The sequence below is a fragment of the Siniperca chuatsi genome, linkage group LG13 (genome assembly GCF_020085105.1).
Source record: "Siniperca chuatsi isolate FFG_IHB_CAS linkage group LG13, ASM2008510v1, whole genome shotgun sequence".
NCBI lineage: Eukaryota > Metazoa > Chordata > Actinopteri > Centrarchiformes > Sinipercidae > Siniperca > Siniperca chuatsi.
In genome coordinates this window covers 27,161,813-27,178,485 of record NC_058054.1, presented here as the reverse complement: position 1 = coordinate 27,178,485, position 16,673 = coordinate 27,161,813, and the positions used below count along the sequence as shown (strand labels likewise).

Genomic DNA, 16,673 nt, shown 5'->3' with positions numbered 1-16,673 from the left:
GGTGTACCCTGAGCTGTTATGGTGTGATGTGTGCTGAACCAAAGAATGTCAGCTCCTTTGTTTTCATGCTGGCCTGGGTTGTTTCAAGCATGCCATGTTTTATTACAGCTCCTGTCTTTAGCTCAGAGTATTGACATTATAACAGTGTGCAACTTTTTTTTTTAGTTTTATCTGCAGAAATGTGTGAGATACTCAGCCTTTGTTTACTGACTGACAGACTGGCTGCGTTTCCCAATAAAAATCTATGATGGAAGCAGCTTTATTTAACCTGACAGATTCCTAGCGTGACTGCTAGACAGGAAGTATAAGAATAAAAAGGGCTGATGGTCATCTGTATGACTCAGCAGACTTCATTGACTGGCTAAAGAAATCTGCTGGATGACTGCTTGTCTGTAGCACTCAGTCAGGTTCTGGGATATTTAAGTAAAAATGAAAAAAGATGTTTGTGTGTTAGGGTTAGCAGGGGAGTGTTAGCAGGAAGGACAGGACTTGAAGAGAGGTGTGAGAAAGATGGACAAGATGCACAAAAAAGGGTAAAAATTTCCAGTACAATTTCCCAGAGCCCAAAGTGACATCTTCTCATTGTTTGTTTTGTCTGACCAACAGTCCAAAACCCAAAGATATTTCATTTGCTATCATAAATGACAAAGACAAGCAGCAATCCGTCATATATGAGAAGCTTGAACCAGCAAATGTTTGACATTTTTTGACAAATGATTAATCGATTATTAAAATATTTGCTGATTGAAGGGTGGGGTGCCATAATATAGAGCAAACGACGACACAGCAAGTAATGCAGTTAGCAAACCGTCGCTACAGTTGCTGCTGTGAAGCTAACATCCAAAGAGGATGAGACGTTTCCCAGAGCCAGAACACCAGCTCCAGACAGCGATACTCACAACTCTCCTGCTACTATAGCTATCCAATTACAGTGGCAATGCTGCTGTGGTAATCACAGTACTGCAACACTGGCAATACCTGTTTCTTGCCTTTATTTTTTTCATTGCTGCCACAGTCCAAGTCCAATCTTAGATATGGGACAGGACGGCTGTTTTTTCAGTATTGTAAAGCACTATACTGATGCTCAAGTGTTGTACTTAACTGACAATAACTGAACACTATGGTATTTGTATATTTTAGTGTTTGTAATACAAATGACTTTGTCAGTGATAGCAACCTGAATTCAATTTCTTAAACCGTCTTAATATATTCGGGTATATATATATCTGAATCAAAGAATAGCTTCTCCTTACAGTTGATGGTTGATTTATTACATTATATAAAAGGTTTAATCAACAACGCACTTATATACACTTGTGTGCAGTGGTATTATTTTTACACTTGTTTACACTCAGGAAAGTTTTCAAAATTCCGAAGACAGAGAGCCACTTTGATAAAGGAGAGTATCCAATTCAGTTTTATTTATATTGCGCCATAACAGAAGTTCTCTCATTGCACTTTTCCTATAGAGCAGGTCTAGACTGTACTCTTTATAATATTATTTACAGAGACCCAACAAATCCCACCATGAGCGAGCACTTGGCGACAGTGGCAAGGAAAAAGAGAGAGAGAGAGAGAGAGAGAGAGAGATAGATAGATAGATAGATAGATAGATAGATAGATAGATAGAAAGAAAGCAGAGACAGATCCTAACCAAGTACAGGCTCAGTGACCACAAACTGGCAATCGAAAAAGGAAGACACAAAAAGTAGTAGAGTAGATGGACAGCATTACACCTGTAAGACAAAATGGAAACATACATTCGATTGTTGTTTCAATATAAGAAATCCAACTAAGCAACTTATACCTGAAGCTAAAATGGCATTAAAGGTGTCTGCTTTTAATGTCTTCACATGAACAGAGTGTAAAATCATAATCACCACCAAATACCTCTATTAATACTGCATTTCCAGTTGTTGCTAGAGTCATGAAATGTTTCTACTCAGTGGGGCTGTTTTAGAAGTCTGTGTTTCACTACCACTTTATTAACTGTGTATAAGAAATCTTCAGGGCACTCTGTGGTAATTCAGCCTAACATTTTGTTCATGTGTGTGAACTTAGTGCTGAGTTGCCACAGAGTCACCAACAGTGATGTTTTGCAGTTAGAGAAGGAGGAGGTCAGGAGAAGTGTGAGGGGGGTGAGGGAGAGAGAAAGAGAGATATTTTCAGTTCATGTCAGAAAACCAACCTCAGCTCATTTAAATCTCAAGTCCTTTTCAGGTTGGACAATTTTCGTTATTTCTCATTCAAGATTTTGAATTTTCCAGGAAGTTAAAATGTCTTAAATTAATGAATTTAAGTTGCTTAAGAAACTTATGTGATAATACTGACTTTGGTGTCAACAAGGCAAAATTGTATCCCTTCAATATCTTATCTTCTTTATTATTTCCTTCTAAAGACCCATAATGTAATTTGGTTACCAGGTGTCCATTAGGTGGCTCCAAATGGCCATTTGGAAATCCGCCTGGATATTACTATAGACTGTGTAAAACATGGACATAGTGTCCATAACATCACCCATAGGTGGCGCCGGCCGTCGGCATCTTGGCCCAACTCCCGGATAACCAAAACTGGGCAAAGAGGTGGAGCGTGGGTAGAACTGAGGTGCCTGGTTGCTGAAACACACCCACCTAGCTTGAATTTACCAAGCTAGCTAAGGCTAAGAAGCTAGGCTATATGCCACTCTGCGTTGCTAGCCGGCTAACCCTGTGGTATGCGGTTGGCGGTCTATGGATGGTACCTAGTTGTCGTCCCAGCTTACTCTTTCAGGTAAGCAATGAAACCTGAAACCTGAAACTATACAACAAAACTTGAAGTAATGATTTATCTGTTATTGAGATTATACTACACATGTTTATGTTTTTTCAATATATAATTATGGTAATATGCAACACTAGATTTTATCTATACTTGCAGAAATGTGGTCATCGTTACTGTGAATTAGTGTAATGTGTACTTAATACATGTCTAACGAACAAATCAGAAGCAAATCAGTTTTTATTTATAAATTTAGATTTTCACATAATTTTTGTTGTGAGTGTTTTAATTGGATGTCACTTGATTATATTGTTACTTTTAATAAGTTAACGTTAGTAAGCTAACTTTATGTTACCTACATGTGCTTGCATAGTCATAATTATTATTATTCCCACTTTTATTTTAGTCTATTAAGAACTTATACCAAACAAGAAATTCGAAAGTCTGCAGTTCAATTCTCAGTGTGGATGCATTACAGATAGATTGAAATTCCCCACACCGCTATTATGAATTGTGTATTGCTCTCACAGCGCTGTGCGAGATATGACTGTTGAGAAAGAAAGGCACTTTTATATTTGTTACAAAATGTTTCTTTCTTTCAGTCCTTGTTGAGGTCATGGCCACCTGTGAGGCTTCCACCATGCCTGCTACACACAGTATAAACTGTAAGTACCAGTCTTGGCTACTTGATTTTAGACAGCTGATTTTGCATTGTCTGTCTTCAAAGGACAACAACAGAAAATGTTAGACTGTCACCTATATTTTGAAGTGTTGCTCCTTTGTTCCATTTTCTCCTACAGATGTGACATAATACTACTGTAAACATGAGAAACTGAGCCACGCTTTATAGTTAACTTTATATTTTTCATTACTTGAAGCATTTATTACACTAATGTATTTTTCTTCCATAATCACAGTGTGGATCATTTGTGAGAGAGCTGCAGAGACCTTGGGAAGCAACCTCAGTATGCTGGACGTCTGTCTGTTGGTTTTGGGTGGGGTGGACTGCAGAGAAAAGGCCTTGCCTTCTTTTCCCAGTCCCTGCGAGGAAGAGCAGCATCATCCGCTGTGGTGGCAACGACATGAGGGAGGTCAGTAGCGTCATGCTGGTCAACATGATGAAGGAGGACCTGCACCAGCTTCACCTCCAGCACCCTGGCATGAAGATCATGATTTTGTCTGTGACCCAAAAGGTGCTGGTGGAAGGCTAGTGCCAATCTGGTGAAGCTTGACAAGGCCAGGAAATTTGTCAGCAGTGTTATAGCTACATTTGTTCCTAGCTTAAATGGTGTTATGATTGAGCAACCTTACATTAGAAATGACCGTCTTGGGCTGTTTTTGAAAGATGGAGTTCATTTCACCTAGAGGAAATTATATGTTTTTAAATGCAGTAGCTAATTGCCTTAAAGACGACCTCCAAATGCAGTGAACTGCTTACAGTTGGCAGTGTCACTGCTTTTTAATGTGTCTTTTAGGACCCATTTTGTTACACCTAAACATAGCCCAGACCGTCGTGGCTAATGTTTAGTTTTTTTTCTGTTCATTATGGTTGTTAAAAAATAACATCTGTAGCCGTAACAACGTTCCCACCTCTGTTCTTCCTCATTCCTACAATCCCACCCTTTATCCCCTTTTCCCCCTACCACCCCATGGACTCTGCAGCTCTCTGGGCATAGCAGTTACCTCTTGCACAGGCCCAGTCTGTTGATTTTATTTGAATAAAAGTGTTTACCTTTACATTTAGTTTTAAATATTGTCCATCTTTTTGTGTTTTGTCCTTTTTATAAAAAAAAACATGGTTCACATTTGAATAAATCTATTTATATTTGCACTCCTTTTATCTTTATTACTGCCTGAAAATGTTAGATTTTACCTTTTAATCTGACTTACCTGCACACTGAGTAGTTATGAATCCCCCTAGGAGGTATCATTTATTTGCAACGCTGCAAACTGAGAACGTCTTCCTCAGGCAAATACACAGGTATTGTGAGGCTTTTAGTGAGGTAAAAAGAAACAATCAGCTGATCTGTGACAAATAGGTGCATTCGATCAGCCATGTTTTTTTCTTTTTGCCTCACAATACCTGTGCAATACCCACAAGATCTTCTCAGAGATCGCAAATGAATGACACCTCCTAGGAGGGCTGCAGAACTATTCAGTGTGTAGATAATTGTTTTCACAAGAGTATAGTTTTTCAGTGAATGTTCTACATGTGTCTTAAAGAATTGTCCTAACAAAACCAGCACATAACATTCTTCTCATTTTTTTCTTTCTGCTAAGATCTATGCAAAATGTAAACCTATAAATACCATCTTAATATTTTAATTTAATTTAATTATTAACTATTATTTTGTTAAAAGTTTAGATCACCCTCTCATCATTTTCCAATAAACATAGGAAACTGATGAATGACAGCTTTTAAGAATGTGCTTTTACTCTAAAGAATATTCAGTCTGATCCATTTTATTATACAAAAATGTACCACTACACAAGCAACAATTTAACAAATTGGGGCAGCTGTGGTAGAGCGGCCGTCCCCCAATCGGAAGGTCGGCAGTTCGATCCTGGCTTCCCCCAACCCGCATATCGAAGTGTCCTTGGGCAAGACACTGAACCTTGCTCCCGAGGGCTGTGCCTTTGGTGTGTGTGACTGATCAGTTAGTTTCTTTGTATGAATGTGTATGAATGGGGTGAATGTGATATGTAGTGTGAAGCACTTTGAGTAGTCGGAAAGACTAGAAAGGCGCTATACAAGTACAGTCCATTTACCGAATTAAAATTATATCTTGCATTCATGAAAACATCAATATTAAAGTTGTTTTGTATGACTTAAGTACACTTGAAATACATGAATAGATGTGTAACAGTAATTATAATGATTAAACCTATGAATATGAACCCAGTGTCATAATTTGGCAAAATCTTAATGTCTTGTGAAACAGGTGAACCTCAGGAACCTCGCCCTACAGCCCAGCTACCTGTCACCGCAGGCAGCCCTAAGGCATGCGAACTGCACCTGCCCCAAGCAATGAGTGCTCTGGTAGGCTTGGCCATCCACACCAAGCGCCACTCCCCAGAACAGCATACCCACCTCAACTCTCTCCTTTTCAACACTTCGTAGTCTGTCCCTCCAGTCCTCATCAGGCTCACGTGCAGCTACTTATTCTAATCGGTGACTGCAGCAGCTCCCCTCCCTGACCACAGTTACAGTACCTAGCCAAGTCTAGCATTAGCATTACATTAATGTTACATTGCCTGTATGGTAAGTGTAACATTAACAAGTTAAGTTAGCATCGTTAGCACAGCTGGGCAACTTGCTTGAAGGCTAACCAAAGGCTAATTCATTAGCTGGCTAATAAGCCAACAAGCCATGTATGATGAGCGCAGACACCTGCTAATTATTGCTAACATATAAACAAAACACTAGAATTTCACTCTCCAAAAAAACTAGAGCACCGACTTCTTGGACAGATTGTTTGTACAATTAACCCCACAGCAAGCCATATTATTCTTCAGATATTTTCATGAAAAAGTCTCCAAAAGGCACAAACACGGCCGAGAGGTCAAGTTCAGTGACTCGCTGAGGTGACTGGTGGCTAGCAGACCGTTAGCGGTGACAGCACCGGCTGTCACTCAAAGTGGCCACACCTTTAATTATGCTGAACTTTAAACCTTAATATAATTTAAACAGGTGAGTTATAAAAAAAAAAAATTCACCCCTCTCACAGCTGTCATGAAGGGAGAAATTTACTATAGAGACCAAAACCATTAATTGTACCATGCTGTACATGTTTATTTCTGCTGTAAAGTTGGGCATTTTAACGTGGGGGTCTTTGGGGATTGACTCCCTTTTGGAGCCAGCCTCAAGTGGCCATTCGAAGAACGGCAGTTTTTGGCACTTCGGGTTGGCTTCATTTTCAGCCCCGGAGATTGCTTTTGGGATATTGCCCTACAAAAACATTGCTAAATACAAATTTTTTGTGGTTTTTCCATTTACTTTCAACATGAATTTGGACAGGGCTTTGGCTGTGGCTCCATTGAGTTTCTAGGCCTAAATGCCACAGGTAGCTGTCTACACTCAAAAGTGTTTTTTTATTTCAGGCGAGAATGAAATTGCAATTTCCACTGTGTTTGAGCTGGTGTTACTCAGTGTCAGGTCATGCCACAGCATCTCAATAGGATTCAGGTCAGGACTTTGACTAGACCACTCCAAGGTCTTCATTTTGTTCTTCTTCAGCCATTCAGAGGTGGACTTGCTGGTGTGTTTTGGATCATTGTCCTGCTGCAGAACCCAAGTTCGCTTCAGCTTGAGGTCACAAACAGATGGCCGGACATTCTCCTTCAGGAGTTTTTGGTAGACAGCAAAATTCATGGTTCCATTTATCACAGCAAGTCTTCCAGGTCCTGAAGCAGCAAAACAGCCCCAGACCATCACACTACCACCACCATATTTTACTGTTGGTATGATGTTCTTTTTCTGAAATGCGGTGTTACTTTTATGCCAGATGTAATGGGACACACACCTTCCAAAAAGTTCAACTTTTGTCTCGTCAGTCCACAGAGTATTTTCCCAAAAGTCTTGGGGATCAAGATGTTTTCTGGCAAAAATGAGACGAGCCTTAATGTTCTTTTTGCTCAGCAGTGGTTTTCATCTTGGAACTCTGCCATGCAGGCCTTTTTGCCCAGTCTCTTTCTTATGGTGGAGTCATGAACACTGACCTTAACTGAGGCAAGTGAGGCCTGCAGTTCTTTGGATGTTGTTGTGGGGACTTTTGTGACCTCTTGGATGAGTCGTCGCTGCGCTCTTGGGGTAATTTTGGTCGGCCGGCCACTCCTGGGAAGGTTCACCACTGTTCCATGTTTTTGCCATTTGTGGATAATGGCTCTCACTGTGGTTCGTTGGAGTCCCAAAGCTATAGAAATGGCTTTATAACCTTTTCCAGACTGATAGATCTCAGTTACTTTCTTTCTCATTTGTTCCTGAGTTTCTTTGGATCTCGGTATGATGTCTAGCTTTTGAAGATCTTTTGGTCTACTTCACTTTGTCAGACAGGTCCTATTTGAGTGATTTCTTGATTGAGAACAGGTGTGGCAGTAATCAGGCCTGGGTGTGGCTAGAGAAATTGAACTCAGGTTTGATAAACCACAGTTAAGTTATGTTTTAACAGGTGGAGGCAATCACTATTTCACACAGGGCCATGTAGGTTTGGATTTTGTTTTCCCTTAATAACAACCTTCATTTAAAAACTGCATTTTGTGTTAACTTGTGTTATCTTTGACAAATGTTTCAGATCAAACAAATTTAAATATTAAAGTGTGACAAAAGTAATAAATCAGGAAGCGGACAAACTTTTTCACACCACTGTATATGTCATTGGCCTGAAGTTTTGTTTTTCGCTTTTATAACTAAGTTCCTAATTCTTGTCTTTTTCAACATAATGCTGCTGTCGAGGTCTGTGCACAGCATCAGTGGTGGAAACTCCACGCCACAGCAGCCTTAGTTCATGGGAAGTTAGATTGCTGATGCATGCACTTGTTGAGGCAAAGTTCTTGCACAGCTGCTACAAGTATTGGATTTAGCAATACCATCAAAAAATTTCAAATGATATATTGTCCAAGTAGTAAACTCAAGCCACTTCCATAAAATCTGATTTTACAGTATGAACTTTGACATTTCACTTCAACACATGATGGATAACTTACAAACTGTGAACTAGAGTAGTGGAAAACACATCAGTATAACTTCCATTTATCTGTAAGACCCTGTGATTAACAACCTGTTGGGCTGCTAACAAGAACAAACAGTGGAGTTCATGCTTGGCTTCCACTATTTACACCTGGCAATGGCTTTTTGTTTTGCCCAGGTAATATGGTACAGTATATTCACAAGTGACGGATGAACATCTAAACACTGACACCTGGCAAATATGACATGGCCATGTGATATTTGCCCACTTAATGACTTGATGAGTGTAACATGGAACAATTGACCGGCATGTAGTGGATTGTTGGATAGTCACAGGGCCACAAAGCATACCCACTGATTATTTTCTCCAAATTCGGGCTAGGAAATGCCACATTAATTGGCTGTATTTGAGGATCCCTCAGAATGGGACAGGCCTTATCGACCTGTTAGGACATATTTGGTCTTGAAATGCAGACTTCAAAAGAAGCAGCCCTGTTTTTTTTCTGTGTATTTTAGTCCAGTTGTTGGTTCTTGGTAATGCTGCCTTCAGCAGAATCTAGTTATGGAAGACAGCTGCTGATTCTGCTGGTCTTATTATCTGATTAGGATGGAAAGCAAAAGATAAAAGATAGTAGAGGAGGAGGAGTGGAAAAGAAATGGGGTCAGAGAACAGAGAGATGTGGAGGATGCAGTAAAATGTGGGGGAATATAGATGGCCAGATGTAGACAGACACACAGTTGAGTGTTGACAGAGTAAAGAAAATGTCCATAGAAGGAAGTTGAGAATAACTGTGGAGACAGAAGAGAGGGATTAAAAAAGGGAAGAGCAGAGAATCTGACATTTCTAAAGGCTTTATTGTCATAATCCCCATATATAAACTCTTTCTAGGACCAAAGGGAAACATATGGAGAATGAGAGAAATAATGTCATGACACTGACATTGAGAAAGCGATAAGGAAGAGAGGAAATGGATAAAGAGGTCAGAGGGATGTGAAAGACCAGGATTGAGTGCTGATGGCATTGGCTACCACCTGACTGGTATTAGAAGTTCACATACTCACTCTTCGTGCAAACCGACACACACATGCTCAGATCACTTGCCTGGTCTCATTTGAGTTCCCATAGCTGTCCCCTGTCCTGTGAGCCCAGCCTTATTAAGACATCCAGGTACCATTTCCCTCCTCTAGCTTTGTCACTGTCTGCTGCAGTTAGTGACGTCCTGCATTCCCCAGAATGCCCTTCAGCAGCTCCCAGTGAATATGTATTAATTATACTGTACATGTTGCTTCAGAGACCAGTAGCAGTAGCATAGTAAGAGCAAGACATTCAGAAGTCTTTCAGATGGTAAAATTGTCTTGAAATAGTTCTGCATGACAGACAATTGAGGCTACTGTCTGTGGATAAACTGGTATTTCAACCTCTTTTTTTGATTTATCCTTATATGAGATAAATCAGATCTTTGTGCTAACAGAGCTTTAAGTAGATTTTTACCTGTGACAAATATTTAGAAAAGAGTATGATTACTTCTAGGTTTATTTACAGCAGTGGACCACACTTACAGATTTAAGCTACAGTTTCAGTCACCATGACAAAAACGATTACCTTTCTGGTCCACATTCGTCTTAAGTTTTGTCCACACGAGGCCGCGTTCAGACAGACAATAGTTTTAATGGAGCCGCTGGCGCAGCAGGGGTGCCAACACAGGGTAGTCCAGCAAAAAAGTCGAACTAGGCACAACTTTTGCTGCAACTTAACACGACGCTATCCAGCAAGGCAATCAAATACATGCCAGTGCACATTTTTGGTGGATTACTTTGTACCGTGAATGTTGTATTTCTACTGCTTACCTTGCGATCGTTGTGATGAAAGATAAAATAGTAGCCGCTGTGCCCCACACAGACGCTGGGAGAACATGCACAGTGCACACAGAAAGGAGCTGTCAAGTCATGATCTTGCTGAGCTACCTGCCAAGCTAGAAGTCATTTTTTAGTTTGGCGTTAGTTGAGCAAAACATGTGAGAGGAAGCATCTGAAGTTTGTCAAGGGCTGGATAATGAGTTAAAAATTAGAATCAGGTGTGTTAAAATGGGGAGATACCTAAAACGTACATGGCAGTAGCTCTCCAGGAGCAGGGTTGATGTCTACTGATATAAGATGTTCATTGTACATCACCCGGGTCTTGACACACAACCTTTGTCACCAATGACACGTCGTGATCACGTTGAACTACCCACAGAAACAGGAAAATCGGAGGTGGCTTCACACTAAGACTTATGCAACCACCAGGCTTGTGATAACGGCTTAAAGGCAGATTTCAAACTAGTGTCAAATATTCAGTTATCAAGACAAAATACTGAGTTTGTGGACTTCATCTAGACAACATAGAGATGTCTGTAATTTATTCTTACAAAGATTGACTGCTCTGTAAATGTCAAACTGATGTTTAAAGATACTCTATTTCCATTGACTGCAATGGTTTACATGTGGATAGAATTCAAAATACACTACATCTACTATGACATCAAAATTTTGTGGGTTTTTTTCATAAACATGGGAGATTTATTTAGTGAGAATTTGCAGTAGCTGTTTAAAACATTCACTGTGGGCTCAATTTTTCATAATTCAAAAATCTGGATGGATCGTTGCATTGTGGCAAGTTTGATGTCGATTGAGTAATAAATGTCGGAGGAGATAGGTTTAATTACAGTTTTCTGAGAAAAAACAGAGTGATGTGCTTCATAATTCCTGCTAGCTCAAAGCATGTGAAGATTTCTGCTCAACTAGGCTTACATTTTGGTGAAAGTTGCACAGTGGTAGCATGTATGGCTGAATTGTTATAAATTTTGTCTGTTAAGGAAGTTTGGCATAGGACTGGACCTATGTGCATAATTTTGTTTATTTTCATCCATGGGATTTCCTAGGAATAATAATAATAATAACTTTGGCAATTCCAAGAGGGTCCGGCAGCCTAGCTGAAAGGAATCAGAAAAGGATTAAACATTTGATATATTTGCAATAAGCATAGAAATATTTCTACATTTCAATCCCCTGAACATTTTCAGATTAACTGAAATTAATTAATCTCTAGCTTCTTTTTTTTGCTGCTTTTCTTATTCTCATATGAAAGTAAACTGAATATCTGGGTTTGTTGTTAGGACAAAACAAGCAATCTGAAGACATCATCTTGGCTTTAAGGATATTATGATGGGACATTTTTCTCTATTTTCTGATATATTATAGTATTAATGGAGAGTGTAATTGGCAAATTAATCGATGATAAAAAGACTTGTTAGTTGCAGGCATAAACTCATAACTCAAGAACATATGATAATTTTATACTTAAAGCTGATACCTCTGTAGATAGAATTTCTGGTTTTGGAGCACTTAGCTGTTATTTTTTGTATATTAATTGACATAAATTAATTCAGAATTTCAAAATGCTAAACTCCCTAAAGGTACAGTCAATCATCCAAATTCAACACTTAGCACCAAAATCCAAAAGGGGTGAAGAACCTGCATTGTTAAATGCATTCTGATTTTCAGGTCTTTTAATACACAAACTATCAACAATACCTAAAATGAAGCTATTGTTTGTATGTATGTTTACATAACATGAGATTAAATCCGGTCTATATTTTTAGTAATATATTTAACCTATAAGAAAATAATAATCGGTTAATTCCCCACAAAGTTTAAAGAGGTGCTCAGTCAGATTGTAATACTGAGTGAAACCGCTGGTTTAGCTTTTAGTTTGCGTCATTTGTGCGTCACAAAGTGTGACATCACTGTCCTGCAACAAACAAATCTCCAAAACCTTCAGTCATTAGGATTTTGGGGGCACTCTTTGCTTTCTGCTATAATGCCCTTGTAGGCTTGATATTTAAAAACACAGCTTCCTTCAGATTATTTTGCACCACCTTAATGAGGCACTTTGTATATGAGCTGTGCGAGCCACCAGTAACACAAAAATAAGGAAAAACCTAGAGATCTGAAGTTTCTACAGGAGACAAATACAATCATAATCCAGTTTTGACTCATATAATGTTGATGTCAAGATATAAAGTGTTTGTCTCCTCGTGGGTAGGGAAAGGAGAGAGGGGCTGAGAGAGAGGGAAAGGAATGTATAAAAGAGATTAGGCAAAGGAGTAAGTGAGAGAGAGAGAAGTGAGATGGTTAGGGGTAATATTATAATGTAAATAAATGGATAAAGGGAGGAGAAAAAAAGGAGAAAAGGCAGGAAAAGGGAAGAAAAAATTACAGGACATGAGGGATTGAGGAAAACATTAGAAAGAGATGATAAAGTAAACAAAAAGAAGGATGGCACCTCACACACAGTCAGTCCCACAGATTTGTGGTCAACTGTCATGGTGCAACAGTCTGCCTGAGGTGATAGCCACAAGTTATGTGTCTGGATCAAGGTAGAGGTGTGTGAGAGAGAAGAGAAAATGCCCTCGACTGAGTTACAAGGCCAACAAGAGGCTAAGACCCGAGAGAGAGGGAGTGTGTGTGTGAGAGAGAGAGAGAGAGAGAGAGGTGGAGAAGGGGAAAAGGACAGAAGTAGGGTAATCTGTGAGGATAAGCAGAACTGCAATCCTTCCTGTTGAGCTGCGTGTGTTTTGTTTTGGAAACTTGTGCCTTAGCACATGCTGAGCCAGCCTACTGACTACACACACATAAACACATATTCACACACACATGCACTTATGTTCTATGGGCCTCGGGAGAAGTGTGGGAAAGCATGAAGTTTTGCAGTTATAACCCAAATGTATCTGTATGTGTATTTGTGTGTGTGTTTGCTGCTGATCATAGCATGACATCAGGTTGGCAAACAAAGCACTCTGTCACCATAAATTATTGTCATATTCAAAGAGACCATGTTCTATCTGGCTGTGTGTTTAGACGTTAGGGCCAATATAACACACAGCCAAATACATCCAGTCATTTTTCATTACTTGTAGAGCAACAAAACAAGCTTTGATCATCATAACACACACACACACCCCATTTGTTCCATAATTCAAAATATTTTAGTATTAATAAAGGTAGAAATACAACAATGTGATAAATAAAAATAATAATAAGGTTCAGAAATAATAAACCTAAATGCGTATATAAGTCAATCATTAGGGTCTAACAGTACTACGGTAAGGTTTTTTCCAGAAAGAATACAGTATTTTCTCAGGAGAACTATAGGACACAAATTCATTGATCCAGTGTTTCTGCGCTGGGGATTTTTCAGATTTTAAGTATACATTTTTTTTGATGCAGTGCTTGCAAGCAGGATCAAATCAAATACTTATCATGATGAGTCATGTTAAGTGAGCTGACATCACCCAGTATCCAAACTTTAGGATCAAAGTCAATATGAGATTTCAGACATTGTTGCAATAACATTTCCAAAAAGCCTCTAGAATCGGACATCTCCAGAGCATGTGGAGTCATGGTAAGCATTCTACACCTCTGACACATAGCAGAGACCATTAAGCTTGTTTAGTCTATGAAAAGTAGGCTTTAATATGTTCTGTGTAAGATGTTAAATTGAATTTGTCTGTGTTTGGTGGATATCAATACAGTCTGTAATCTTTCTAGTAGGCGTGGGTGGTATCAAGGTATACCAGGGTATTTAGATTATGATTTTCAATACCGTCAAAAATACAGATGCTCTTCTTTCTATTAAACTGATGCAGAGATTCTGTATTGAGGTTAGGGTTGAGCTATATGGTAAAAATGATAACAGCCCACCATAACTCATTTAATCCGATTAATCACTTTATTCAAACTGTTCGAGATTTTGTTCAAGGATTTTTTCATGTTTTTTTGTTTTTTTTAAGGGTGCTGATGTCATAAAATATGACGACAGACATTCGAAGCTTTTATTCAAAAAGCTTCAAATGTAAAACAAATTACATTTGGTACAGGTATGAAAAAAACATATACCGCCCAAGCCTACTTTCTGGGAGGGTATGCTGGGAGGTTATTAAAGTGCAACCACACCCTCAAATTTGGCTAGAACCCTTCCTCCCAGCATATTTTAAAAATGCAACAGAGGAGTGAGGGAGCAACAACTGTAGTAGACGTGGCCTTGTGGCTACATAGCGTATGACACAGGGTGAGGGACCTAGACTATATAAAACATGGATGTAGTGTCCATGACGTCACCAATAGGTTTCTGAAGAGACGGTATGAAGGTCAAAGTGGGCAGCTCCCGGCGGCTCCGGCCGTCGCCATCTTGGCAGTGCCTGACTCTGGCTAATCCAAAAAATGGGCAAAGAGGTGGATCTGAGGCAGGCCGAATGAAACCTGGTTGGTGAACCATCCAGCGGCTAGCCACGTGAGAGGGCAATCACCTGTCACTCAAAGCGGCAAAGTCCTTAATTATGCATAAGCCTTAATATAATTTAAATGAGTGATAAAAAAAATTCACCTCCTTCACAGTTGTCATGAAGGGGGAAATTAGCTATAGAGACCAAATCCATTTTTTGTACCAGGCTGTGAATATTTATTTCTGCTGTGAAGTTTAACATGGGGCTCTATATAGACTGACTTGCTTTTGGAGCCAGCCTCAAGTGGCCATTCGAGGAACGGATGTTTTCTGTGGGGGAGTGGCTCTACATAGCCGTAGCCATGCTGTTATTGTGAGTGTTTGTCAGTAAATAATCTATGCTAACAGTACAATCTAACAACTCAATCACTATACTCAATCCACGCAATTCACTCAATCCATTCTTCACTAATACTCCTCTCCACAGTCTGCAGAGTCGGGAGACGTTGGTTTTATAGGAGGGGGCGTTGGTTGGTGAGGAAAGCTGCCGCCATATATGTCACCTGCCACCAGATCAGCCAAAACTCAATTGCAATAGCCAGGTTTCTACCAGTAGAGGGGAGTCGCTATGCATAGTTATAACACAATATGTAGAATTCAAATACTAAAATGTCAAGATTTGGAACTGAATCCATCAACAATACTACTAAATACCCATATGCATTGGTTTTCAGCTGAAAAAAGTGGTTTGAGGATTTAGTTACTCTTTAATAAGGGTGTTGTATATGGAAGATGTTAGGCCCTTTTGTAGAAGTAAGTCTGGTATCAAACAACCGAATTTCCAATGGGGATTCCTCAGGTATATTAGGTAATGATCCCAATGACTGACTTCTAATCCAGTGTCTTATTTGTAGGTAAAAGATTATGCCTTGGTAAATCAAATAATTCAGATAATTGGAGGAAGCTAGCAAACATGCCATTAATTCTAGGCTTCCTGCTGCTTCCTGAGGCTGCTTCCTGTGACACACATTGTAACTTTGCCTGAGATTGAGAACAGCTGTTTATTCTTTCTCCTCCTAGATTTCTGTCCTGATCTCTTCACTCTCCTAATCTTCTGTCGTTTCGAAACACCCTACCTGTCGTTGCAGGTAGGGTGTTTCTGCTAGAGAGACGTGTCCGTGAGTTAGAGGAGCTCATTTCAGCTAGCATTACTTTAGATGCTAGCTGAAATGAGACAGGCACTCCAGATAGACGCAGCCACAGACCTAGTGAGAGTGTTAGCCTAGCCTCATAGGCAGTAGAGGCGGAGTTTATCCCTGTTGAGTCTTGTGGGAAGGCTCGCAAGATCATGCAACCAGTTGTGTGGCTTGCTTTGCAGTCACCCCTCCCGACTGCAAACCGGTATTCATCCCTTGGCAGCCCTGTTGGCCTGCGTGCCTCTTCTGCCTCCGGGTTAAACAACAACAAGGTTAAACAATGCACTCTAGTAATGGGGGACTCCATTACCCGCAGTGTTAGACTAGCGACACTAGCCACTGTTTGCTGTTTACCCAGGGCCAGAGCTTCCGACATAGAGGCTAATCTGAGGGTGCTGGCATCACGCAGAGAGAAGCAGGGGACCCAGGCACACACCACCAATAGCTTTAGCAAAATTGTAGTCCATGTCGCCACCAATAACGTCAGGATGAGGCAGTCAGAGATCACAAAAGATAGCCTAGCCAGGACGTTAGAGTTGGCCAGAAAGATGAGTTGGCTGACCTGTCAATTAATTGTCTCTGGTCCTTTAATCGTGCAGGGTAATGATGAGATGTACAGTAGGCTGACTTCACTGAACTGCTGGCTTGCTCGTTATAGTAGGGAGCAGGGCTTTGATTTTGTGGATAACTGGCCTTCTTTCTGGGGAGCTCAGGCCTCTACCAAGGCCAATAGTCAAGTCTTCTACAGTGATGTTTGAGGTGGTAAATGGAC

At 40.0% G+C, this 16,673-nt stretch overlaps 1 protein-coding gene and 1 long non-coding RNA gene across 2 annotated transcripts in view; both read left to right on the top strand.

The window, feature by feature from the left end:
- LOC122886426 (xenotropic and polytropic retrovirus receptor 1 homolog) overlaps nucleotides 1-16,673 on the top strand; it is a 58,804-nt gene that overhangs the window by 4,807 nt on the left and 37,324 nt on the right. The gene's annotated exons all lie outside the window — the stretch shown is intronic.
- LOC122886446 lies at nucleotides 1,586-6,987 on the top strand. The gene is made up of 3 exons (XR_006380350.1): nucleotides 1,586-2,769; nucleotides 3,360-3,422; nucleotides 3,675-6,987. It is a non-coding gene; the product is annotated as an uncharacterized LOC122886446 (long non-coding RNA).